This window comes from Mus musculus, chromosome 8 (assembly GCF_000001635.26).
Source record: "Mus musculus strain C57BL/6J chromosome 8, GRCm38.p6 C57BL/6J".
In the NCBI taxonomy this organism is placed as follows: domain Eukaryota; kingdom Metazoa; phylum Chordata; class Mammalia; order Rodentia; family Muridae; genus Mus; species Mus musculus.
The window spans coordinates 90,825,695-90,853,128 of NC_000074.6; the positions used below are offsets into that span (position 1 = coordinate 90,825,695).

The following is a 27,434-nucleotide window of genomic DNA, read 5'->3' on the forward strand; positions in this document are numbered from 1 at the left end:
GGACCCGCTTCTCTGTGACACACCTACTACCCTGCCTTTTGCCCTTCTAGGCATTGATTGCCCACAGGACTCTCCTTCCACCTGCCTCCCCACCTCTGATGTTCGTGTTGAGCAGATTGCTCCAGGGCAGAGTCCACAGGTGAAGGAGGCGCTCACGCACGGGGTGACTGAGCGGATTGCTGGGTGGGGTGACAGGATGCATGGCTTAGACTTTTCAAAAACTGCCTGGGAGTTCCACTGTTGACACCATCACCACATGACACAGGGAGAGCTGGCAGGATTAAAAGAAGTTTTCCATATGACTTAGCACCTTGTGTATCTACCGCTCCTCACTTCTGCTTCTGGGGATCCATCCATTAAACGGTTATCATTTTACAATACTGTACATGGCAGTGAAGAACTGAATTTTGTCATGCTGAATGAGTGTGTGTGTGTGTGTGTGTGTGTGTGTGTGTGTGTGTGTGTGTATACACATGTAAACTGTGTTAACATGAGGCAGGTATGTAGCTCAGGGGTAGAGTCCTTGCCTAGCAAGCTTGAGGCCCTGGGGTCCATTCTCAGAACAACAAAGTGTTTGACTATTACATTAAATATAAACTGGAAAAAGGCAGAGGTTTTGTTTTTGGATTTTTTGTTTGTTTGTTTGTTTGTTCGTTTTTGTTTTTTGAGACTGGGTTTCTCTGTATAGTCCTGGCTGTCCTGGAACTCACTTTGTAGACCAGGCTGGCCTCGAACTCAGAAATCCGCCTGCCTCTGCCTCCTGAGTGCTGGGATTAAAGGCATGCGCCACCACGCCCAGTGAGATTTTTTTTTAATAATGTTTTATATAAATTCTCTAAAGCTGGGTATAGTGGTGCACTTTTTAAATCTCAAGTCTCAAGCTCCAGGCCATCCTGGTCTATGCATTAAATTTCAGGTCAGCCAAGGGCTACATAATAAGATCTCTCTCTCTCTCTCTCCATATATATTACACATGTGTATATTTAAAGATTGTGTATATATGTCTATATATATGTATATATATGAATTCTCAAGAATTTATTTTGAATATATTCATCACTCAGGTCCTCCCAGATCCTACTCATTCAACTTCTTGCTGATTCTCTCTCTCTCTCTCTCTCTCTCTCTCTCTCTCCCTTTTCCTCTCTCTCTCTCTCTTTCTCTCTCTCCTCTCTCCTCCCCTCCCCTCCCCTGTATCCCTCCCCAGTTTCTGTTGCCTGCTATTCTTGCATGTGGAGCCTACCTAGGGTATGGTCGCTATACCTTGGGGTCCAACCATGACTTAACCTCTCCAGGTAGCTATCAACCCCAGTGGTTCCTCAGCTGGGTGTGACCTTCCTGTCCACCTCCCTACTCCACGCTGGTATTGTGTCTGCTTTGTCTCGCTCACTGTGGTGTGCAGGCTGTAAGTGTGGGAGAGCTTTTGTGGTGTTCTTGAGTGGATCCCTTGTCTGCTCAGTGTCTGAGGTATAGAGACTCAGTTAATATTCACTTAAAGAAGAAACAGGCCAGGCAGTAGTGGAGCACACCTTTAATCCTAGCACTTGGGAGGCAGAGGCAGGTGGATTTCTGAGTTTAAGGCCAGCCTGGTCTGCAGAGTGAGTTCCAGGACAGCCAGGGCTACATAGAGAAACCCTGTCTCAAAATAACAAAGAAGAAGAAGAAGAAGAAGAAGAAGAAGAAGAAGAAGAAGAAGAAGAAGAAGAAGAAGAAGAAGAAGAAGAAGAAGAAGAAGAAGAAGAAGAAGAAGAAGAAGAAGAAGAAGAAGAAGAAGAAGAAGAAGAAGAAGAAATAAAGGTTGCATGAGTGCATTAAATAATCCAGCATTTAAAAATAATCCACTAAAAATTATATACTTGCATACTGTGTGTGTGGCAAGTGCCTATACCTGCTGAGACATTTCCCAGGCTAGCCTGGAGTTTACTATGTAAACCAGACGCTGCTTCTGACTCCCGAGTACAACCAATCACCACTCCGGCAATTTTTTGTTTTTTCTAAATCCACTATTTTTTTTAAGGGATTCATTATACTTTTTTTAAAAAAGATTTATTTATTTATTATATGTAAGTACACTAGCTGTCTTCAGACACACCAGAAGAGGGAGTCAGATCTCGTTAGGGATGGTTGTGATCCACCATGTGGTTGCTGGGATTTGAACTCAGGACCTTCGGAAGAGCAGTCGGGTGCTCTTACCTGCTGAGCCATCTCACCAGCCCTAAATCCACTATTTTTGTAACACTGTCCACTATGTCTTAGTTAGAAGAAAATACTGAAACCTGCTGGAAAGGACCGGCCTGAAGATCCCCTCAGCTCTACAATGCGTGGTAATAGGACTTCCGTGGACAGTGGACTTCATTTAGCGTCATCTGATCTTAATTATCAGCTAATTAGTTCTCAGCCTGGAGCAGTTCTCCCTCCAACCAGGGAGACATTTGGAAACCCAAAGGGGTGTTTTTGGCGTCACAGTGATGAAGGAGGTTGTTGCTGGAATGTGAGGCTAAGGAGTCAGGGATGCCAGGCGACCCGCCAAAGACATGCTAATGAGCCTCCGGAAGAAACACCACCTGGGTGGCCAAATCCCAAGGGTTCTAATTGTGTCTCCGGGACTCCACCCCCGTACTGGTACAGACAGGGTTGTTACAGACAGGTCAGCAGAAGGTAATGGAGGCATCAGAAAACCAGGGAAAGGGTGGGAGGTGACGTGAAGGACTGCTGATAGGGATAGGCATCCCTGGGCTTGAAATAAACCCAGTCCGTGGCATCCTCGGATGCTCCCAGGGTGTTTAAAGGAGAAGCCACGCCAGACTAGGGCGTACTGAAAGCTGACGGTGGAAAGGAAAGATCCATGAGCCCTGCCAGGAAAATCCCAGGGTGGATCCCAGGTCAGAGGCCCAGACCTGACAGCTCCTCCACGCCTCCAAGAAAAAGTACAACAAATTCCGTTCCCCACGCTCCCCAAGGGGTGAAGGTGGTGCAGCCCAGGCCAAATCTGCGCCCCCCCCCCGGGCTCCGCGGTGTTGGAAGCCACCAGCGTGGGAAGGCCCAGCTGCATTTCCGCCCTGCACTGCGCTCGCACCTCCCAGCCCCTGCCCGCGCTACCATCTTACGGCCACTAGGTGGTGCCTGCGCTCTAGTGGCGCCTGTCTGGCGCCGGCGAGGGAGACAGATGGAACCAGAGTCCTAGGGTTCCGGGGACTGGAGGACAGCGCCGGCAGCTAAGGTAAGGATTCCTCGGGCGTGTCCCTAGAATGTCTGAGGCTGGGGTGGGTTGGCCGCCGCGCAACCTCGTTTGTGGTTTGCATTGATGACCAACGAGGACAGAGCGGCCACATGTGCTGTTGCCCCAAGAGGACCTGGAGCCCCGCTGTCCCAGAGCTGGGCCTAAGCTGAGCAGAACCCCAGGTCCCTGGCTCGCACTCAGACATCCTTCACGAGCCTGGGCCTCCGGAAGGCACGCCCAGCCCCCACACAGCAAGTCTTCAACACAGAAAGGTGGGACTGCTGTCCTAGGGTGCCTCCAGTTGAGCTGAGGGGAGAACAGGATCGCAGCACTTCTCAAACTTGGGCATGCATTGATTGTTGGTTAAGGGATAGTAAGGCATGCTGCTGTCTGGGTTCCATGCCTCCACCCCCACCCCGAGCCCCAGATGTAATTGGTTTGAGTTGGACGTGGGGAGCTTTTATTAAAAACTTCCCCCAGGGGATTCCAGCTTGCAGCCAGATTCAAGGGCTCTTTGACCAAAAGAGTTAGAGAAGACCCTATTACAAGCCCGGAAGGCTTCTCTTCCCTCCCCCTCCCTCTTGCCTTTTCAACCAGCAATTGCCTCTGCCTTTGGGCTGTCAAACTCAGTGTGACAAGCCAACACCCTACCCCAAAGGGTGGAACTCAGAAGTGCCAGAGAAAAGAGAGCCAATCAAATCATGTACAGTATGAAAGGGTTCCCCAAGTGGATAGGAGGAGAGAGGGGTTCTCCCCCACTCTAATCCCAGATGAGTGCAGGAGTGGATCCAGGCTGCACTCATCCTTCTGATCAATGGAGCCAAGCACACCCGGGGGCGGGGGGGGGGGGTGGACGACGACTTTGTAACTAGTAAAAAATGGCCCCGTGAATCTTATGTAACAGCCAAGTGTTAGCAGCAGGAGCCTGGACTCTCCAGAGCCAGCCCTCCCTTATTTGTGTCTTTAAATAAACTCACTCAATCACCCTCACTTTCAGTTTCCACATCTATGGAATGGGTACAGAGGTATAAAACTCTCAAGAGTTGCTATGGGAACGATTAAGACTGAAAGCCTGTGTTTACAGATAGTAGTTCTGTGCCAGGCACAGTTCATCCTGTGCACCATCACAACTCTTATCATAATCCACAGAGTAGCAGGTACTGTAGACAGAAGTAACCCATCTGGGAGCTAAGATACCCCACTTTGATGTCCCAAAAGCTGGGACTTAGGAACCAAAGGGCTTGCTGGAAGTTATCAACATGATCAGAGGCAGACTAGGAGCTAGGAATGTGGCTTTGTTGCTAGAGTGCTTGCTAAGTATACATGAGACCCTAGGTTCTCTCTCTCTCTCTCTCTCTCTCTCTCTCTCTGTCACACACACACACACACACACACACACACACACCACACATACACACACACACACACACACACACACACACACCAAGCAGATACCTAGTCCAGGGGTGAACCCATGGTCACGAGCATGACCCTTCCACTGAACTTCTTCAATCCATCAATGGAAATATAATCGTTATCCAGCACGTACTGTGTGCCAGGTAGGCTTCCTGACACAAACCATAAAATGTGGGCAAGACAGAGAGGGGTAAATCAGCCCTCTATGAACTCATACACAACAATGAAAACAGCTAGGAGTTCACGAGATCTACATTATATTTAACAAACTCAAAGACTTGCTAAATTGGATTGTGTCTCCCCAAATCAATACCCCTGGTACTTTGACAGTCATATTTGAACCTTTCAGAACATCAAAAATATTGTCGCCTGAGTTCAGTGTGTTAGTGCACACCTTTAATCCCAGCACTCAGAAGGCAGAAGCAGATGGTTCTCTAAGTTCGAGTCCAGTCTGGTCTACAATTTGAGTTCCAGAACAGCCAGGGCTACCCAGAGAAACCCTGTCTTGAAAAAAACAAAAACAAACAAAGAAAAGAAAAAGTTGTCAACCAATGTTCCTGTCCTGAGCTGAGGTCAAACAAGAAAAAGTTTTGTCATCTCTCTTCAGGTGTCCATCTGCAAACAATGGCTGGCTTCTATTCTAATAATGGCTTCCTATTCTATTCTATTTCTATTCTAATGGCTTCCCTTCTGGCTTTCGGGCTTTACTAGGGATACGAAAGTCACATGCGTTTTGTGCAAGGTGAACTTTACTGTCAATCTTGGTCTTTCCCTGGACCCGCAGTTTGTAGGAGGTCCCTTTCTTGTTATGCAGGGCAGCAGCAATGAGCTGCCTCTCTCAGGCAGCCATGTGATCAGAAGGGGAAACACCTACAGGCTCCGACGTGCCCTGTTGCTGAAGCTAGCACGTTCAACAGGTTGGGTGCAAGCAGTGTACCTCCAGCCTACAATATTTTCTGCTTCCAGTAGGTTTGTGGGTATTGAGGGCCATCATAATGTAGAGGCTATTTGCATAAACGAGTATCTGTTCTATGGTCTAATGGGTACCACAATTTTGTGTGTGTGTGTGTGTGTGTGTGTGTGTGTGTGTGTGTGTGTGTATGTGTTTGTACTTTTTCTTGGTGACTTGGCTGATAACAATGGTCCCTGATCCTGATGCTGCCTGATGTCCCTAAGCTCAGAAGTCAGTTATGTGTTTTGTGGTAGAATTCATGTTGGAAAATCTTTCTTCAGACAAAGGTTGTGGTGCTGTTGGTGGAGAAACAACATATATTAAATATGAAAGTAGACTGGTGGTGGACTTTACCTAGCATGTACAAGGCTCTGGGTTCCATCTTCAGCACTATATACACACAGATCTTTAAACAGGTAAACATAAAACAAGACTGTGCATTGACCTTGGGTATAGATAAAGTGCGAGATAAGGTGTCCTAGATACAAAGCACAAATGTGTAAAGGTCTGGAAGTGGCCAAGATCGGGGTAAGGTTAGAGATTTCTGCTGACCCAAGGGCCGGGGACTGTGGTGGTCAGAGGGAGCTACACTAAAATAGTAATATGCTGGAGGGAGCTTGGGTCAGGTGGCACTGTGTTTGGTGGCCAGATCTTATTTCATCCAATTAGCACAGTAATCCTGGCAGGCTGGCCAGGATCTTTTCCATCTTTGACAGGTTGATGTTATCAATGTCCTATGCTATGAAAAGAGTTGCTCACCTAGTGTGATGGCATATGCCTTTAATCCTAGCACTTTGGAGACAGAGGCAGGTAGATCTCTGTGAGTTTGAAACCAGCCTGGTTTACATAGCGAGCTCCAGGACAGCCAGGACTACATAGAGGTTCTGCCTCAAAAGTAGGTAGATAGGGGGCTGGAGAGATGGCTCAGTGGTTAATTCAGGAGGTCCTGAGTTCAATTCCAAGAACCATACAGTGGCTCATAACCATCTGTAATGGGATCAGATGCCCTCCTCTGGTGTGTCTGAAGACAGTGACAGTGTACTCATACATAAAAAAATAAATAGAGGATAGGTAGATAGATAGATAGATAGATAGATAGATAGATAGATAGATAGATAGATAGATAGATAGATAGATAGATAGAATAAATATTCAAAACTTACACAGCTGGGGTGCCTGGAGTTAGGATTTATGAGTTTAATCCTTGGCCTTAGGAGGCAAAGGCAACAAGGTCACAAGTTCAAAGGCAGCCTTAACTACGTAGGAAGTTAGGTAAACCTGGACCATATAGTGAAAAAATGTCATTAAAAAAATTTTTTTTTACTCTGGTAATAAGTAGCAATACCCTAACACACACATACACGTACACACACACACACACACACACACACACACACAAACACACACCACCTCACTCCCACCCCTACAGGCTGTCTTGCATAGTGTTCAGCAGACTTTTGGGGCAGATTTTAGGTACTTACTGCTGGTGGTTTGGTTTGGCTGGGACAGACATCAATGACTAAGCTGTAGCAAAGCCACCAAACATGAATGAGATTACCAGGGCCCCAAGCAGGAAACTCACATATATATATATATTTTTAATAAAAGTATTCCTCATATAAAGCTATCAGTGGCTCACTGCAAGCTTCTGTGATAACTGCCTCAGGCATGGGACACTGGCACACAGCTATGCCAACAGGAAAGGAGAAACTGTGATCCCAGATGTCCCTGAATTGCCTGGGCTTGGCATTTAGCACTCCCTTCCATGAGGAGCCAGGCCTGAGCCTGCCCTTTGTCCCTGATTATGACCCAGGAGTCAGCCAACCTTTTCTGTGAAGGTCATGACCTCGGCAAACCACATGACTCTAGCTGCAGTTATTCTGCCGCTGAAGGATGAATGTAGTTCCACTGAGGCGGGATGAGGAAGTGAGTCTAGCTGTGCTCCAGGAAAGCTTGAGAGTCGCTGAACTTTGCATTTAGTATAATTGAAAAGAAGGCTTTAAAAAAATTGCAGGGATCAGGCTGGAGAGATGGCTCAGTGGTTAAGAGTCCTGGCTGCTCTTCCAGCAGTCCAGAGTTCAATCCCCAGCAACCACACAGTGGCTCACAACTATTTGTAACAGAACCTGATACCCTCTTTTGGTGTGTCTGAAGACAGCTACAGTGTACTCATATAAATAAAATACATATTTTTTTTTAAAAATTGGGGGTCTGGGGTCTGGGCATGTTGGCTCATACCTATGATCATGATCTTTGCACCCAGAAAGCTGAAGCTGGAGGATCCTAAAAGTTGAAGACCAGCCTCAAAATCAAACAACGTGTGTGTGTGTGTGTGTGTGTGTGTGTGTGTGTGTGTGTGTGTGTGTGTGTGTTGTTAGGAACAAATTCAGTGATTTTCCTGTGCTAAACAAGCCCCCTACCACTGAGCTACCAATGTCCTCAAACCCCTTCCCCCGAGAGCCCTTACCCACAACCCCATTGTCATCAGATGCTTTCCCTGGCCCAAATTCCTGGGGTCAGGTGACCTTTCTGTTTCAGCTTCCTAAGTAGCAGGAACTGTAAGCATGTGTCATCCACCAGGTTGGCTTCATGGAGTTTTAAAAATACATCTTAAACTATTACCCTTTAATTTTTATTGTTTTTTTTTTTTAACCTTTGAGATGGAAAAAAAATCCTTCTGAGCTCACAGGCTGTCTGTATGAGGATGGGCAGTGTGCAGATATGAGTCGGGATATTTTGCAGGCTCTTGATCCAGAATTTTAAGGAGCTGAAAGGAAGAGGGAAGTGACCCAGTGAAGAGGCAAGGTCACCTAGGGTGTTTCCCCTGGAGTCTGCCATTGGCTTAAAGTTACTGCTAAGCCATCCTCTTGGACACATCTGGCCTGAGCAGCTGCTAGGCGTACTTTGTGGCTAGAAAATGACCTATGGCAGAAGGAAGTGGGAGGCACCACAACCTCTGGCTGCTCTGGAAGAAGGCACGAGCCAGCCGAAGCATCTGCCACACAGGGATGCTTCTCGTTGGCTAGGTACCTTGTAAGATGATTTGGGTGGCACTGGAGATGGTGAGCAGGATAGGAAGGGCTATCCCCGTCCACAATCTCCCTCCTGCTCTGCCTGCTTCAACAGCACCCTCAGGACACCTTTCTTGCAGGACCATGTGCTCTACCACACAGGCCTTTCTTTCACTTCCTGGGCTTAGCAATTTTTTCTTTCTGACGGCTGAGGGCAGTCAGTTAGTAGACGGCTCAGGAAAGTGCTAGAATGTTCTAGGACCTCACACATGTTAAGCAAGTGCTTACCCTCCCAGCCCTCTAGAATACCTCTGTGACACATGGCTTTTCTCCTTTTTAATTAAGACAATACTTTTCCAGTTGAGTGTTTAACAGGCAAGAGTAAATGTGGTTATTTAATAACATTGCTAAACTCATTACGATTTCCGCACAAGTCCCAGCACCTAAGCAAAACAAATGTAACCCAGACAATATCCTCCTCTTCAAACCCATGATGTGGAAACACTGTTTCAAGAACAACAGTAACAACTGAACTAACTCCCTTAAGAGGAACAATTTTAAAACATTGTTTCATCTTTATCTTTGCGGTTACAATCCACACAGGCCAAATGTTACTGAGATGTGAGTATAGAAGTATTACAAAGTTTCCTTTGAGATAATTAATAGGGGTGAGTGAACTCTGGCCTGAACACTGGAGTTCAGACTGGCATCTCTTTAGTCCCAGCACTGGGGAGGCAGAAGCAGGTGGATCTCTTGAGTTTGAGGCCAGCCTGGTCTACGAGGCCAGCCTGGTCTACAAGGCCAGCCTGGTCTACGAGGCCAGCCTGGTCTACAGAGCCAGTTCCTGGCCAGCCAAGGAAGGCTACACAGTGCAACCAGTCTCAAACAAGACAAAAACACTGGGCAAACCTAATGGCCTTGTGTAATCCTAGGGTTCTGGAGGTAGAGACCTGCACCAGGACAAGCTGCCTAGCTGGAATCAGCAAATTCCTGTTTTAACAAGAGATTTCACTTCAATAAAGTGTGGTGGTGGTGGTGGTGGTGGTGGTGGGTGATTCTGAAAGACACTTGAGTTCAACTTGGGTATGACATGCCATACAAGCACATGCATGAACCCCTGCACACGTTTGAACATGTATACCCATGTGTACATGAAAACCTCAATTAATGAATTAATCCATTGGAATTAAGGAATGATGGCCATGCCTGTAATCCCCATCCCAGGGAGGCAGAAACAGAAATACAGTGAGTTCGAGACCATCCAGGATGTATCAAGACCGCCAACACCCTGTCTCAGTTTTTTAAAAAGCAACAAGAGGGGCTGGAGAGATTGTTCAATAATTGTGAATACTGCACTTTCAGAGAAATCAGGGTCGATTCCCAGCACCCGTGGGCAGTTTATTACCACCTGCAACTCCCATCCCTGGGCATCCTAGGGCACCTGGCCCACACATGGTAGATAGAACCCAGACAGACCAAACACTAATACAATGAAATGAACGATTAAAAGAGCAACAAGAGCTGGGCGTGGTGGTGCACACCTTTAATCCCAGCACTTGGGAGGCAGAGGCAGGTGGATTTCTGAGTTTGAGGCTAGCCTGGTCTACAAAGTGAGTTCCAGGACAACCAAGGCTATACAGAGAAACCCTGTCTCAAAAAACAAACAAAACAAACAAACAAAAACAAAAAACAAACAAACAAAAAAGGGGGGGCAACAAGAGTCGGGCAGTAGTGGCGCATTCCTTTAATCCCAGCACTTGGGAGGCAGAGGCAGGCAGATTTCTGAGTTCGAGGCCAGCCTGGTCTACAGAGTGAGTTCCAGGACAGCCAGAGCTACACGGAGAAACCCTGTCTCGGAAAAACAAAACAAAACAAACAAACAAAAGAGCAACAAGAGCTTGGTGAAATTAATCTTTAGAAATTGTGTGTCATTTAAGGAATAAAGGATTAAATAGTAAGAAGGGCAGGGTAGTGTCTGGAGAGACTGCTCAGCAGCTTAGAGCGCTGGATGCTCTTGTAGGGGACCCGGGTTCAGTTCCTAGTGCCCACATTGCACATCACAACCATCTGTAACTCCAGTTCCAGGAAATCTGACACCATCTGTAAACAGTCTAACATCTGTAAGCATCAGGCAAGCCGTGCACAAACATGAGGCAAAACTGTTCATATGCCTAAAATAAATAATTTTAAAAAAAAACCTTTAAAATGATAACTGATATCAGTCTGCCAGGCTCCGGGTGTGGTGGTGTATGTCTTTTCACCTTCTTCTTTTTCTTTGTTATCGTTATTTTCTGGGTTTTTGTTTTGAGACAAGGTGCCACTATGTAGACCAGGCTGGCCTCAAACTCACAGAGATCCACCTACAACCACATCAGTTCTGATCTTCTTTCCCTCTCTCCCTGTCTCCCTCTCTCCAAGGTCCCCCATCCCTGCCCCATGGAAGCCTAGCCTGACCTTCCTTGAACTCAATCCTCTTACTTCATTTTTCTAAGTGCTAAGATTAGGCATGTGCCAGTTCACCTGCCTATTTAATTGCTACATAGTAACTGAGTGTGTTTATGAGACATGGTATACTGCTTCAATACTCATAGTATATGATGATTAAACCCTCTCTCTCTCTCTCTCTCTCTCTCTCTCTCTTCTCTCTCTCCTCTCTCTCTCTCTCTGTATGTGTGTGTGTGTGTGTGTGTGTGTGTGTGTGTGTGTCTGTGTGTCTGTGTGTGTGTGTGTGTCTGTGTGTATATGTGTGTCTGTGTGTGTGTAATTTTCATCATAAGTTCCAGATCAGAGTGGATTACACAGTGAGTCCCTGTCTGTAAACAGCTGAAGAGCAGACCCTGTCTGAACCATGGTCCAGTGATTAAGAGCACAACCTGCTCTTTTAGATCATGGAAGCTGGGTCCCAGCACCCAAGCCACAGGGCTTCTTGCAACTGCCTCTGACCCTAATCACCAAGAGGACCTGACGCTTCCAGATGGAGGCGGACTCACGTGTACACACACACATGCACATACATAGCAATAAAATAATAAAAATAAATCAAAGGCACACAAAATGAACAAACCAAAAGGTGTGTGTCCTGTGTAGCTCTATTTCTGTATCCACTCTACCCTTTCTCTGACCACCCTGCCCACCTCACCAAAAAACATGGTTTCATACCGTGCTAACCTTTTTTTTTTTCAGCTTCCATATTCAAGTGAGAACACATAATGTTTGTCTTTTAGTATCCAACTCATTTCACTTAACATAATATCCTCCAGGCTCATCCACACTGCCACAGCTTGTAAATTAATTCATTTCAACTGGCTCTCCTGTAGCCTAGACTGACTTTGACGTCATCATAACCCAGATCCTCTCAAGAATAGGAATTTCAGTTGCATCCCACTCACCCAACAAGTAGCAAGATTTTTGTTCTCTTTTGTGGCTGAATAATATTCTACCACATTTTCTTTTTTGGCTTTACTTCCTGTGTGTCTGCCCACATTTCATTCACGCACTTTTTCACTGGTGGACACCGGGTTGATCCCTTCGTATGGCTACCGTGAATGATGCTGTAGGAGTATAGATGTCTCTTCAGCATCTCATTTCCCTTTGTTTGGATATATACTCCAGGGAAAGTTTGCTGGATCGTCTGATAAGTCTATGCCAGGCCTCCATACTGTTTTTCATAGCGACTGTACTAATTTACATTCCCACCAGCAGCAAAAGAGTTTCCCTTTCTCTGCATCCTGCTGGCCACCCTTCTAAACACTTTGTGCGTACAATTCAGTCCGTCTTTATTGCAGCCATCGGGGTTAAAGACTATTTAAATGAGATACTGTCCCTAGCCCCATTTCACTTCTGAGCAAACCAGCTGAAGGGGGTAAAAACTGTGCTTAGAGTTACAGAGGGAGGGAGGGACAGGCCGGGGATAAACTCAGGTGGTCTTCCTCCAGAACTGCAGGTTAAACACTGTTAACCTCAACCACACCTTACCACTGCGCTCACACTGGGGATTAAATATAGGATCTCATGCATGCTAGGCAGGAACTCTCCAGCTGGATAGATAATAATAGATATAATAGATAAATAGATAGATAGATAGATAGATAGATAGATAGATAGATAGATAGATAGATAGATAGATAGATAGTTAATCTATCCCAACTGATTTTTAAACATTTCCTAAGATAGGCTCTTTGAGGCAGGCCTCAAATTTGGAATTCTCCTGACTTAGCTTCCCCAGCAGTTGAGATTATAGGGCTACGCCACCAGGCCAAGTTTCAAACCTAGGGCCTCGGAAATGCTTGCCCATGGTCTACTCCTGAGCCGATCGCCAGCCTGAGACTGTGTGCTTAGTCGCAGTACTACACTGCTTTTCACACAGCTGACAAAGAGAAAGGGGGAAGTGATTCATGAATAAATGAAGTAAAATGTGATTTTTAAAAGCATTCCCCCTCTCTCTGCCTTCCTGCCCTCTGGGAGTCTGGGCACAGGAAAGGCCTGGCTCGCCTCTGCCCTCCCCTTCACCTCTCTACCAATAAACTCTCTCCTTTCTTGCAACTGAAAAAAAAATACTCCTTTAAAAAAAAAACAAAAACAAAAACAAAAAAAAATTAAGCCAAGAGGTTGTGGCTCATGCCATTAATCCCAGCAGAGGCAGGTGAATCTCTGAGTTGGAGATCAGCCTAGTCTACAGGGTTAGCTCCAGGACAGCCAGGGCAAACCAGAGAAACCTGTCTTGAAAAAAACTACAGCAACAATAGTAATATAATTTTGTTTTGTTTTTGAAACAAGGTCTAACTATGTAATCCTGACTGTCCCAGAAGTCGCTATGTAGAAAATGGTGCTCTGGAACTTGGTATGTAGATCAACCAGGCTGGCCTCAAACTCAGAGATCTCTTTATCTCTGACTCCCAAGTGCTGGGATTAAAGGATTCACCATCATACCTGGCTATATGTTTTTATCTTTATTTTATTTCTTATCATCATTGCATCTGTGTGGTGGTGGCAGTGGCAGGGTCTATGTGGAGGTCAGAGGACAGTTGGCTCTCTCCTTCCACCATGTAAAGCAGAGGCTCAAACTCAGTCGCCAGGCTTGCATGGTGGGCCCTAGTAGAAGATGCTGAGCAGTCTTGCTGGTCCCTTTTCTTGCCTTTTTTGAGACAGGAACTCATATTGTGGCCCAGACTGGCTTTGAACTTGAGGTAGTAGTCATACCTCTGCCTCCCAAGAACTAGGATTACACTTGTGTGCCACCAGGCCAGCAAGGCCCCTTGGGTTTTTGTTTTGTTTTGTTTTTTCCCGGTCGCTCTATACCTGCTACCTCTTGGCTGTTGTGCTTTCTCCTGGAGCCTCCTAGAATAATTTCTCCCCTTTCCATCACAGCAATCCTGATTGACAGTTGGCGACAGGATGCCAGGTCTTCCTGGATCTTTGCTTCTGTCACTTGAACGTTGCCATTTCCTTCAGTTTGCTCTGTAACTCATCCTTGGCACCTTCCCCCAAGCGCAGGGCCTCCTTCTTCCTTTTTCTCTTCTCTTAAACTTACAATGTTGGTTTTGTTATTGATTTGTTCTTTCTTTCACGGTCATTTTGGGTCAGGGCAGATGACTGTGGCTGGGTCATGGATGTACTGAAGGCTCACTGCTTAGTCAAGTCAAAAGGGAGGCAAGGCTAGGGAGAGGCTCAGTGGGAGAACACCTGCCTGTTGTGTGCAAAGCATTGGTTTCAGTCCCCAGCACACTCCTCACCCTAAAATAGGAGAAGGAGCCATGCTTACCCATAAAGAAGAAATCCCTCCTGGTCCAAATCATACTAGGATGGAGGGTGGAGGTCCAGAATCTTTGCAAGCCGGGAGTGGAGCTTCTTCTGTGTACTTGGAGATAATCCAACAGAAAGGGATGAACCAATCCAACTTGACAGAGGTTGGTGACTAAGCCAGACCACAAACATTAAATCACAATGGGAGAGGGAACTGGGAAACAGCCTGAAACCCTTTCTGTGAACTCCGTCAGCACATTCCTCAACCTCCAAGCAGAAGGCCACATGGAAAGGCACATTCTAGTTTGAAGGCTGGTATTCACGGAAGCAAACCAAGGTGGGCAAGATAAATGACTTCATATCCAGGAGAGCCTAAGATATTTGCGTCCACTAAAGAGAGACCAGAACTGCAGCTCCCCGGGCGGAATTCCCCACCCCTCTGCCCATGGCAGACATGACTGGTCAATTACCGACCTAGTTCCTTCCTGTTACTCCAGGTACCAGCCTGAAAAAAAACCTCATGAGTATCCTGAAGGGGCTGGTGAGGTGACTCAGTAAGTCAGGTCCTGGCCATGCAAGTACAGAGATCCGAGCTTGGATCCCCACACCCTCATAAAAAGCCAGACATTTTGTGTGTGTGTGTGTGTGTGTGTGTGTGTGTGTGTGTGTGTGTGTGTGTGTGTGTGTGTGTGTGTGTGCGTGCATGCACATACACACAGTCCTGGGGTCTATGGAGATGGGCAGATCCCTGCAGTTTGCTTCAGGCTCCAAGTTCAGGGAAGACACTGTCTCAGTTAATTAAGTGGGGAAGGGCTGTGAAATGGCTCAGCAGGTAAAGGTGCTTGGACAGACCAAGTTTGAGGAGATAAATTCAACCCGGAAACCCTTGTAAAACATGGAAGGAGAGAACAGACTCCACAAGGCTGTCCTCTGACCTCCACATGGTGCCATGGCATGCCCCCTCCCACCCACCAATGATGTTGTTGTTGTTGTTGATGGTGATGGTGATGATGATGATAGTTAAGATTAAAAAAATAATAACAAGGTAGAGATTGGTGGAGGAAGAAGACCACCAAGGTGGAGCTCTGGTCTCAGCAAGCACACACGCAGACAAGCACTCCTGCCCACATAAGCTTGCACACACATGAGCACAGGCATGTAACACACAGGAAACAAAACAAAACAAAACAAAACAAAACAAAACAAAACAAAACAAAACAAAACAAAACAAAAAAGGTAAGGAGGCTGAAAAGGGAAAAGAGAGAGACTTCCTGGAATCCCTGGCCAGACCTCAGACTTGCCAGTGTTGCTTAACGAAGTTTGCAGAGTTCCCATTAGCCTGGCCAACGAGAGACAACCCAGGCTCTCAGAGGCGTCCCTTGGCACTGCTCTCGAGCATCTACCGTATTATTTCTGTCTGCCTATTATTTCCACGGCATTCATTAATACAGCCTGCCCGTCCGTTTGCTTTTCTCTTTTCTCATTGTCAAGTCTTGATTTGATTTCCAGGCCTTGCTTGGCCCGCTTTGTCTCGAGACACATCCTGTTCCTTCCTTAAGGACTTTGGCAGATTGGTAACAGAGGATGTTGTATGTGGGGCTTCCACTGGCGAATCACACATTTTAACCAAATGTGTAACGTCAAGCAGCGACTTCTTGCAATCAGGAAGTGCTTTGCTGGCTGAGGGTGTAGCCCAGAGTGTCAGCCCATCCTACGCAAAGCCCTGGGTTCTATCCCCAGCTCAGCATAAAAACCATGTCTGTAAAGGAGGTGGGAAGATTGCAAGTTCAGGGTCATCCCTGCCTGTGAGTTCAAAGCCAGCCTGGCCACATTAGACCCTGTCTCCAAAAAAGAGAAGAAGCAGTTTAATGTGATGTAGACTTCGTTCTGCTATAGAAAGGGCAGCGTTGCAGGAAATTGAAGGGGTCTTGTTGTTTTCTTTTCTGTTTATTTGTGAGCAAGTGAGTGTGGGTGTGCATGTGTACGCATGGATAAGCCACACCGTAGTGAGTAGGTCTGTTGCAAGGCTGGTTCTTCCCTTCCACCTTGTTGACCCAGGGTGTCTGTTGTTTTTGTTGTGGTGATGTGTACGCTAGGCTGCTTCCCATCTCTACCTTCGGCCTCCCGGTAGGACTGAGTGTACAGATGTGCACCCACCTTTGGCTTCTGGTTCTAGGGCTCAAATTCAGGACCTCAGACTAGCCTGGCAAATGCTTTTACAGAGCTATCTCACTGGCCATGCATGACAGTTTTAAGCTGTTTATGGCTGTTATCTTTCTGCTTGGACCTAGGTATGATGGGCAAGGGCTGCTTGTTTGTTTGTTTGTTTGTATGTTTTCGGTGTTGTTGTTTTGTTTTGTTTTGTTTTCAGTGGTAGGGATTGAACCTCAGGCCTCACACTTCCTAAGTTGGCTGCTGTTGAATATTGCGTTTGACTCACAAAAGAGCTAGCTAGCATTCTTAGCCAGGTATGGTGGTCTATTCTTATATTCCCAGGCTTTGGGGTGCGGAGGTCAGAGGATCTTGACTTCAAGGCTATTGTGTTCCGATACAGGGCAAGACCTTGTCTCAAAACAAAACAAAATCTAAAATACATAAATAACAGAGAATTTAAATTCCTATTATTTCGAAGCAAAAAGACTTTTGGATAACATTAGAAGGTGTTCAGAGGCTGGGGATGCAGGGCCCTGTAAGAGCATGTTGCTAGCATGCCTGAGGCCCCGCCTTCCATCCCTAGCACTGTATAAAAAGCACAAGCTACCACAGCTCTTCTTTTCGAATTCACGTTGAGAACCTCTGACCCAAAAGAAAAGGAAAAGCCACAGGGAGAACCTGAGTGTGTGGAGCTTCTGAGCCTCCTTGAGCGCCCTGAGAAGGAAGGTGGCCCCTTGGCCTAAGGGAGAGGTCCAGTCTAAGAAAGGAAACTTGGTTCTCACCCTGGGAAAGCTGCCAGTCCAATGGAAGAGGCACTGCTCCTAACCTCAGTGGGGGCTGGGGGTCTGATAGAGGAGAGTACACGCTTGGTCTGTGGTCCCTCTGCCAGTCAGCAGGCACGGTGGGAACTGGCATCAACCTAGCTCTACCGAACCTACGCGGATACATTTGGGGGCAGCTTCTGAAGAAGGACTCAGAGATTTTCTTTTTGTTTGCTTGTTTTGAAGCTCAATTTTTATTTTTAATTCTGGGTAGGTGTGTCTGTGTCAGCCTGTGGGCGTGTGCCTGTGAGTGTAGGTCTGACGCCGGAAGTGTCAGACCTCCCAAAGCTGGAGTTGCAGACTGTTGTAAACCTCCTGATATGGGTGCATGCTGGGAACCACACTCTAGTCCCCCGGGAGAACAGCAAGTGCTCTAAACCACTGAGCCATCTCTTCAGCTTCAAATTTGCTTATTTTTTAATAGAACACACACACACACACAGAGTTTTATTGCCTTATTTGGAGACAGGGTCTCCTTGGTTGGGCTGTCCTGGAACTTAACTGTATGGACCAGATTGGCCTCCAGCTCACAGGGATCTGCCAGCCTATGCTTCTTGAGTGCTGGGATTAAAAGTACCTGGCCTTATTTACCTTTTTAAAGATTGATTGATTTTGTGTGTGTGTGTGTGTGTGTGTGAGAGAGAGAGAGAGAGAGAGAGACTAATGCGCATGGGCTTATATGAGTTTATCTGTACTACATTTGTGCAGGAGTCCAGTATGTATGTGTTTTTAAAATTATTAAAAACAGTTTAAATGTACCGAATTGATGCAATAGTCCAGAGTTCTGTTTCAATATCTTACATTACTATAGTTCAGTTATCTTACAATTAGCCAACAATGACATCATGTGTGGTATATTTGTTACAAACTAGTATTAATACTCTCATCGGAACGGAAATGGTACAATGGTACAGGACTAAAACACATCCTCTCTAACCCCAAGGCCACACACTGACTGACTCGTTTGTTGTGGTTCTGACGACTAAACCCAGGTCTCATGCATGATAGGTGAGTGTTCTAACCACTGAGATACATGCCCCTTCCTTGCCCTTGGAAAGAGTTTTTAAAATGTATCGATGGGGGTGGGTGGGTATGGGGGACTTTTGGTATAGCATTGGAAATGTAAATGAGCTAAATACCTAATAAAAAATGGAAAGAAAAAAAAATAAAAATAAAAATAAAATGTATCGATGTTCAGAATCCCTGTAGGGCTGGTTCATATCCCAGATCCACCTCCTGCTGGCTGGCTGTGCTCCTAAGCAGGGCAGGTTGCTTCATCTCCTGATTTGCTTTTCTCAGCTAAAGAAGAGAACCAACATTGCCACATGCCACTGAAGCTCCTTGGGCGCTGTGCACATGATAAGCATCACTCCTCGCCAGCCTTACTCTGGCCTGAGCATCCCTTCCTGTTTCCCTTCTAAGGTAACAGGGCTCTCGTGACAGTGGATCAGCGGCTCCCTGGTCACCTCCTCTTCCTTCCCGTCCAGAATTCTCACCCACCTCCTGCCTCTCATAGCATCCTTCTGACAGAGTGTCTTCTCCTTGTGCCCCGCCAGCCGTCAGTTCACATGATTCCTTATCCTTACCCCCTCCAACCCACCAGACCCTCCCCTTCTGCTGTGACAAGCAGCATGTCCCCTTTCCCTCCTTGGAGCAGGCAGAGTCACTGACACACTCCTACCTTGCATTACCTAACCACCTCAGACCCTGTGACAGGCAGGGCTGCAGGCCTGCCCTGGGCAAGGCTCTCCCTCCCCTCTCATCTCTCTCTCTCCTGCCTGCCAGCACTGACCTCCTGGTACAAGCCTGTGGGGCTTGGCACCTGTGGTGAGCTTTGACAAGACAAAGACTCTGTGTCACTTCCATTAATTATGTTTGCGTGTGGCTATGAATTTTCTGATGGTAAAAATGGATGTCACAAAATTTACAATTTTAGCTTCTATTGAGGTGGCTCTCTTGCCTGAACCCGGGGAGTCGTCTGTACTGGGTATGTGTTCTGTGTCAGAGCTGTGTTGCTACCTGCTTGAAGCGATGATGTTTTTCTAATTTTTTTTTTGGTGTTTTGAAAGAGGGTCTCCCCCCAACTCCCCGAGCTAGGATTAGGGGTATGTATCACCATACCCCACTTCAGCAACCGAGTGTTTTTTCCATGTATTTATTTTCCATTTGAATTACATATTTAGAGACATGGCAGTTCATATCCTTTGCTCCTGTTTTATGGTGTGTGTGTGCGTGTGTGTGTTATGCATACATGTGTGGGTGTGTGCACATGTTTGTGTGTATGTGCATGCATATGGAGGCTAGGGGTTGACTGCAGGTGTTTGTCCAATCCTCACCTTCTTTTAGATTTATTTATGTTATGTGTATGAGTATTTTATGTGCGTGTAGCGGGTGTGTGTGTGTGTGTGAACACCACGTATATATCCAGTGCCCACAGAGATGAAAGAGGGATCCGATTTCTAAGAACTAGAGTTACAGATGGTTTCGAGCCACCACATGGATACTGTGACCCAAACCTGGGTCCTCCACAAGAGCAACAAGCATTCTTAACTCCCAAGCCATCCATCTTTACAGCCTTTTTATTTGAGACAGTGTCTCTGACTGACCCTGGAGCTCCCTGGAGCTAGATACGGTGGGGTAAATGCCAGACCAGCTTTTGCTTAGATCCTGGGGACCTACAATCTCATTCTTACAGGGCAAGCACTTAACCAAAAGAGCCACCTCCTCCTCAGCTACATTTGCCCGAGTTTTTTTTGTTTGTTTGTTTTTGTTTTTTTTTTTCCGAGACAGGGTTTCTCTGTGTAGCCCTGGCTGTCCTGGAACTCACTCTGTAGACCAGGCTGGCCTCGAACTCAGAAATCCACCTGCCTCTGCCTCCCACGTGCTAGGATTAAAGGTGTGCGCCACCACGCCCAGCCATTTGCCCGAGTTTTAATCCAGCTGGGTGTTCTGCCATGTGGCTATCAGTTCCTTGTCAGAGGTGTGAACCCATTCTTAGAGTTGCCTTTGCAATTTCTGTCATTTGAAACATACAGTTTTGTTTGTTTGTTTGTTTTTTAATTTGTTGTACTTGACTATTTTTGCTTATTTTGAGACAGGGTCTAACTCTGTAGCCATTGATGGCTTGCCAGGAACTCACTGTGTAGCCTAGGCATGCCTCAAGCTTTCCTTAGTCTTCCTGCCTTAGCTTTCCAGGGGCTGAGATTACAAGTATGTGTGCTACCACAGCAGGCTCAGAAGGTTTTGTTTTGTTTTATAGGCATTGTTTCTCTGGGTAGCTCTGGCTGTCCTAGAACTCACCCCATAGACAAGGCTGGCCTCAGACTCAGAGATCCGCCTGCCTCTGCCTCCTTCCTGCGTGCTAAAAGCATGTGATATCACACCTGGCTTAGAAGTTTTCAATTTTGATGAAGCTTCAATTCATCTGTTCTCTTCTTTTGCTGTCTGTGCTTTCAGTGTCATGTTTAAGAAGTCATCCCTGGCCAGGCAGTGGTGGCACAAGCCTTTAATTCCAGCACTTGGGAGGCAGAGGCAGGTGGATTTCTGAGTTCGAGGCCAGCCTGGTCTACAGAGTAAGTTCCAGGACAGCCAGAGCTACACAGAGAAACCCTGTCTCGAAAAACCAAAAGAAAAAAAAAAAAAAAAAAAAGTCATCCCCAAGTGTCAGGCCATGAAAACTTTTCCCATAATCTCCTTTGAGAGTTGTAGTTCCTGCGGTAGGATGCAGGCCTTTGATGTATCTGAGCTCATTTCTATGCATGATTAGCAATCAGGGCCCAGCATCAGTCTTTAGTGTGTGAATGTCCAGTTGCCAAATCATTTGTTGAAGAGCCCATCCCTTCTCAGAAGTTCTGGCATCATCCTGAAGTAGGTTGATCAAACCTGCAAGGGTTAGTTTCTAGGGTTGCTCTTTTGCTCTATTGGTCTAGGTAGCTTCCTCTACATCACTACCACAGTGTCTAAAGAATTGTGGTTCTGTAGTACATTCTGAAGTTGGAGGATACACATGAGCCTTCCAATTTCCTATCTTGATTATTTCAGCCACCAACTCCTCTTCTTGGATTCCTTATGAATTCTGGTATGAAATCTCTGTTTTTGCCAGACACGAGTGGGGCTAGTACACCTATATCCTCAGTACTTAAGAAACTAAGCCTGCAAGATTGGAATCCGAGGCCAACCTGGAAGCAAGAATCTGTCTTAAAATCAAAACTGAAAGGCATGGACATGTAGCTCAGGGGTACAGCACTTTCCTAGCAGGTACAAGGCCCTGGTTTGGAGCCTCAGAACTGTAAATCAAAGTAAAACATTATGCCTAGTGTCTTTTTTTAAAAAAAGATTTATTTATATGAGTACACTGTAGCTGTCTTCAGACACACCAGAAAAGGGCGTCAGATCTCATTACAGGTGGTTGTGAGCCACCATGTGGTTGCTGGGAATTGAACTCGGGACCTCTGGAAGTGCTAGCAGTCAGTACTCTTACCCGCTGAGCCATCTCTCCAGCCCTATGCCTAGTATCTTTATGAGACTCCATCTGTAGATCACTGGAAGTCAGATTGGTATCACATATCAAGTCTTCAGTGCCTGGAACATGGGATCTTTCCATTTCTTTCTGGGGTGGTGGTGGTGGTGGTGGTGGTGTGTGTGTATAGGCACACATAGACCAAGAGGAGGATGCCAGGTGCCATGATCTATCATTCACGTTGAAAAAGGAGGTCACTTCCTTTTGTGGGTGGCAGTGAACATGGCCAGAGTGGCATGAAGGCCTTGGGCACATTTCCGGGGTACCAGGTGATGGGGTACTGTTTGTCCACCCTGAAATGCCACACTCCACCATTGTACCGAATACGCATCTTTGCACTCACCTGTATGTTAGCCAAGTCCCGATGCTGGTATTTGTTGTCCCAGCCAAATAAGATAAAGTCATCAGGAGAGATGGTGGAGTCGGTGTAGGTGGGCTGGCGTTTGAGAAGCTGCTGTCTGTTAAGAGCTTCAGTCTCTGGCTGCGCTAGGACTCCCAGCATGGCATACACATGGACAGTGAGTACCGGACCAACCATTGCTGGCACCATCACGCCAAGACATGGGTGTCCAGCACAGTGTGCACTCACTCTGTGATCCAGATCATGAAGGTGAAAGAGATGGCAGCTACCCTGTGCTGCGGGGCCAGCCCTCCAGCAGTTTCAGGACTCCAAGATCAAGTTCTCATTGCCTCATCTGTGATGCAAGCGCAAGCTTCACCTTATACCAAGAGGTCAACGGCTTCTTCTACACTCAGAGACCTGCTGGATAAAACTCCAGAGAGAGAAGAGAAAGGGGAGGAAGAGGAGGAGGGGGAGACGGAGGAGGAGGGAGGGGGAGGAGGGAGAAGGGGAAGAGGAGGAGGCAGAAAGGAAGAGGGAGAGGAAGGAAAGAAGGAAAACTGTGTTCAGTTGGGGGACTGGAGAAATGGCTCAGCAGTTAAGAGCACTGACTCTTCTTCCTGAGTTCAATTCCCAACAACCACTTGGTGGCTCATAACCATCTGTGATGGGATCTGATGCCCTCTTCTGGTGTGTCTGAAGACAGCTACAGTGCACTCACATACATAGAATAAATTAAAAACAAAAAAAACAAAACAAAACTGTATTTAGTGGATTCATGTGTGTTTCCCAGCTACTTAGGAGACTAGGACCTTTTGAACCATGAGTTCAAGACCAACCTACCTACAGAGTAAATAAATTCTCATTCATTACCCCCGCCCTCATACACACACACACACACACACACACTTTCCTCCTTTTACTCTTCTCCTAGTGCTGGGAATAGAATCCTGGTACTTAGAAATGCTAGACAAGTGTTCTTCTACACAGTCACACCTCCAGCAACCCAGCTACTCTCTTTTTCAATGGGGGAGGGGGTGTAGTGTGTGTGTGTGTGTGTGTGTGTGTGTGTGTGTAGTGTGTGTGTGGTGGGGTGGGGTGGGATATGGACACCAGAGAACGAACTGTAGAGGGGTCTGTTCCATCCCATGGGTCTGGGGGATTGAACTTGGGTCCTCAGGCTTGGCAGCAAGTGCCTTTATCTGCTGAGCCATCTCAGTGGCCCCCTTCCCTATCTCTGGCAAAAAAAAAAAAAAAGGCAAAAATTCCAAGCTTGAGTTCATTTATTTTCTGAGGTTGTCCTGGCCACTCACTCTGCTCTGATTGTAAGAAACAGCCTGGGGATTTCTCTTCCTGGGTTAGGAATAGAGAGCATAACACTGCCTCAGGTAGACCCAGCAAAGGGACTGCAGAGGCCCATCCCTGCTGTAGGCCTAACCAGGCTATCTCTCTCCAGCACGTGGCATGACAACAGTCAGAGCCCGGAAGCCTCTAGATCCCCCACCCCCACCTAAGTCCCCATCATGGAGACCTCCCACCTGCCACAGGCACTGTGCGTTAGAGAACAGAGGAAGGAGCAGAACCAGGTCACCTGTACCCCTCCTCTGTTTGATGACCGCTCTGGGGACAGAGTCGAAGGACAGTGCTTCCAGCGCCTGTGCCTGGGAGGTGTCCTCTTGTGTCTCCAGTCTGCGGCTCAGTGACAACAGACACTCTTCCAGTTATTTTCCAAGCCTTGGGTTTATTTTGCTTCTTGTTTTTCAGGCCTGTGGGACACTTACACGGCACAGACACACACAGCCTGCTCTGTGGCACTCCTGACGATTGCAGAATCCGTGGGATCCAGAGTCTGAGACAGCGTCTGTCTCCTTTCCTACCTCTTCCTCTCAGGTAGGTCTGCTGACATCTTCCCAGCTGGAAGCCCCCTCTGCCACTGCCACAGGGCCCAGCTCCCAAGCTGCCCGTTCCACCTCAGCTGCAGCTACTGCCAGCCCCAGCCAACACCCATTCCCATCTCCATGGCAACCGAAACCCAGTTCCCATCCCTGCCTTTCTACTTCAGAAAGGAAAGCTGTGACCCGTCTCCTGTCTGTTCTCCTGCTCTCTTTCTTTGCTGTCTTTTTGGCTGGCCTAGAGCCCACTATATGGACTGGGCTGGCCTCATATTTGTGCCATTTCTCCCACCTGGTTTCCTGAGTGACAAGAATACAGTCATAAGCCACCATGGATGGCTTTTATTTCCTTGTTGATTGTTTTTGGTTTTTTTTTGTTTTGTTTTGTTTTGTTTTTGTTTTTGTTTTTTGGTTTTTTGGTTTTTTGGTTTTTTTCCGAGACAGTCCCAGTTGTCCTGGAACACGATATGTAGACCACGCTGGCCTCGAACTCACAGACATCTGTTTACCACTACCTCCTGAATTCTTTCAGTTTTTATATGGTGAAGGATGGCTTTGTGCTTTGCCAGCCCAGAGCAGGGTGAGGACTTTTGTTACAATGTTCCCATGGTGCTAACTTGCAGCATGGGGTACCTGGTAACTTACCTTCTTGTCTGGAGAGGCCAAAGGTTGCCTGGAAATACATCGTCATTGTATATCATCTTTGAAAGTGAGCCCCTCCCCCACCCCAGGAACCCATGCTTTTTAGGTTGTTTGAGCGAGATCCGTTAAATAAATGCGCACTCCTGGTATTAGGTAGATTTGAGCTCTTTGGCTTGCATTAAGCTTGTAGAACCTTGATGTGTGGTGTAGAGGGCCTGGGAAAGCCTTTTCCTCAGGCGCAGCCTTGGTGTCACAAATGTCCTTATTACCTTTGTACTCCAGCACACGCTCAGGTGCCCCACATGGTGCATGTGGGTGTCAGAGGACAGTTTACAGGAGTTGGCTTTCCTTCTGCCAGTGGATTGTGAGGACCAGACTCAGGTGCCTTTACCCGCTGTGGTCCCCAATTGTCCTCCCACTTTCACATATGAACTGTGACATGCACCCCCGTTCACGTACATATACATCATGCATGAGTGCACACACTTACACACACACACACACACACACTAAATCCTTTTTTGTTTGTTTTTGAGACAAGGCTTCTCTACATAGCTCTGAAACTCACTGTGGAGGCCAGACTGGTCTTGAACCCACTGCCTCTGCCTCATAAATGCTGGGATTAAAGGTGGGCACCATCATACCAGGCTCTAAATACTTAACAATCAATAAATAGGAAAGGAAAGAAATAATAGAAAAAAGAAAGGAAAGGAAAAGAAGTGGGGGAACTGGGAGATTGCCCAGTGGCTAGGGTCACTTGTTGCTCTTGTGGACCAATCTAGGTTCAGTTTCCAGCAGCCACGGGGAGTAGACATACATCTTCTAACCTCTGCAGGGGGTAGGAATGCATGTGGTGCACATACATACATACATACAATCAAAAGATACACACAAAATAAAACACATGCATCAACAGTGTTATTATTATTATTATTATTATTATTATTATTATTTAAAACAAAACAAGACAGAACCCAGTGCAGACTTTGGGAGCACTCACTCACCTAGCATACACATGGCCCTGAGTTCTCTCTCTAGTACTGAGAAAGGAACATTGATGCTGAACCCTCTCCATCCTTTAGTGCACTGAGCACTTTACTTTTATTTATTTATTTATTTATTTATTTATTTATTTATTTATTTATTTATTTATTTTTGTATTCAATTCGTCTTCGCATACAATGTCTCCTCAGATGACTTCCTCTCCTGGCATCTGGGACTGTTGTCATGAGATGGGCATCTGGCCTTTGTCTTGGTCCCTAACACTAGAGAACTTAAAGCCTTGGGGTTTCCTGACCGATTGGCATTTGTTATTCTAATGACCCCTCCCCAATCAAACCTCGTTATGCTAATAGACCCAAGGTGAGGCCCCTTCCGAGTCCCTTGCTCTGCCATTCGCTTAAGAATGGAGAGATTAGAGGCTTGAAACTTTCTAGAGCAGTTCTCTCCCTCTCTCTGGGAAGGATAGAGGAGTGCTGGCAGCCTAAGAGAGTTAGAGACCTTGGGGTGAACTGACTGAGCGCCGGCTGGCCCAGAAGAAAACAAGGCTCTGCTCCCTGCCTCACCCCACCTGCCTGGTGCTGCATCTCTCCTATTTGGCTGTTGCTGACTTGTATCCTTTATTTAAAAAATTGGCAAATGGAAGAAGAGTAGCTCCCTGTGATTCAGGAGGCTGTTTAGCCAACCAGCCAACCTGAAGGGTGTCTTAGTTAGGGTTTCTATGGCTATGAAGAGACACCGTGACCACAGCAACTCTTGTAAAGGAAAGCATGTAATTGGGGCTGGGTTACAGTTCAGAGGTTTAGTCTATTATCGGCATGGCGGGAAACATGGAGGGCATGCAGGTGTGATGCTGGAAAGGTAGCTGAGTGTTCTACATCTTGATCCGCAGGCATAAGGGAACCATGGGTCACGCTGGGCATAGCTTGAGCATATGAGACATCAAAGCCCACTCCAGGGACACACTTCCTCCAACAAGGCCACACCTACTCCAACAAGGCCACACCCACTCCAACAAGGCCACACCTCCTAAAAATGCCACTCTCCATGGCCAAGCATTCATATACATGAGTGTGAATCCCAAAGATTCAAGGGGAAAGACTACCAACGCCAATCATCATGGCCATATTAATTAAACCAAGCTTTTCCATCCATGTACTTGGGCTGCAACACCCTAAGGTGGGGTTCAAGCAGTCAGCTTTTGGGAGGCTGGGAAGATGGCTCAGCAGCTAAAAGCACTTGAAGGCTTTTCCAGAGGTCCTAAGTTTAATTCCCAGGAACCTCATGGTGGCTCACAGCCATCTGTAATGGGATCTAATTTCCCTTTCTGATGTGCATGAAGACAGAACACTCATATGCATAAAATGCATGAATAAATAAATCTTTTTTAAAAGAGAGGGTCAGCATTGGATGTGGGGAAGATAAAGTTGTTATAGTTCAGAAGTAAGGGGTTTTCTGATTGGGGGATTTGGCAGGCAAATAGGCGGAGTTAGAAATATAATAAGGTGGTCTTAATACGTAGTCATAACAACAGGTAGCCATAACAACGTTTTGAAACAAAGGTAGGGTTTCAAGATGATTATAACAACTTTTTGAAAAAAAGACATGATTGTTGTTTCCTGGAACAGGCAGTATAGAACCATTTGTAGTTAAGGTTGCAGATGGGGCATAACCAAATCCTTGAGAAAAGAAATAAGCAGGAATGAACCAAATTTGTCTTTGCTAA

General features: G+C 46.5%; 1 protein-coding gene across 8 annotated transcripts in view; it reads left to right on the top strand.

Annotated features, from left to right (window-relative positions):
* The first annotated feature begins 2,607 nt into the window (after nucleotides 1–2,607).
* Chd9 (chromodomain helicase DNA binding protein 9) overlaps nucleotides 2,608–27,434 on the top strand; it is a 226,215-nt gene continuing 201,388 nt past the window's right edge. For 4 of the 8 annotated variants that reach the window (XM_017312517.2, XM_017312519.2, XM_006530570.4 and 1 more), the window contains exons 1-2: nucleotides 2,608–3,220; nucleotides 23,940–24,065. The gene's annotated coding sequence lies outside the window, so the exon portion shown is untranslated. Of the gene's footprint in view, nucleotides 3,221–18,259; nucleotides 18,325–18,579; nucleotides 18,739–23,939; nucleotides 24,066–27,434 lie in introns of those variants that run through there. The other 4 variants (XM_011248272.3, XM_011248273.3, NM_177224.2 and 1 more) reach the window with 4 other exon arrangements.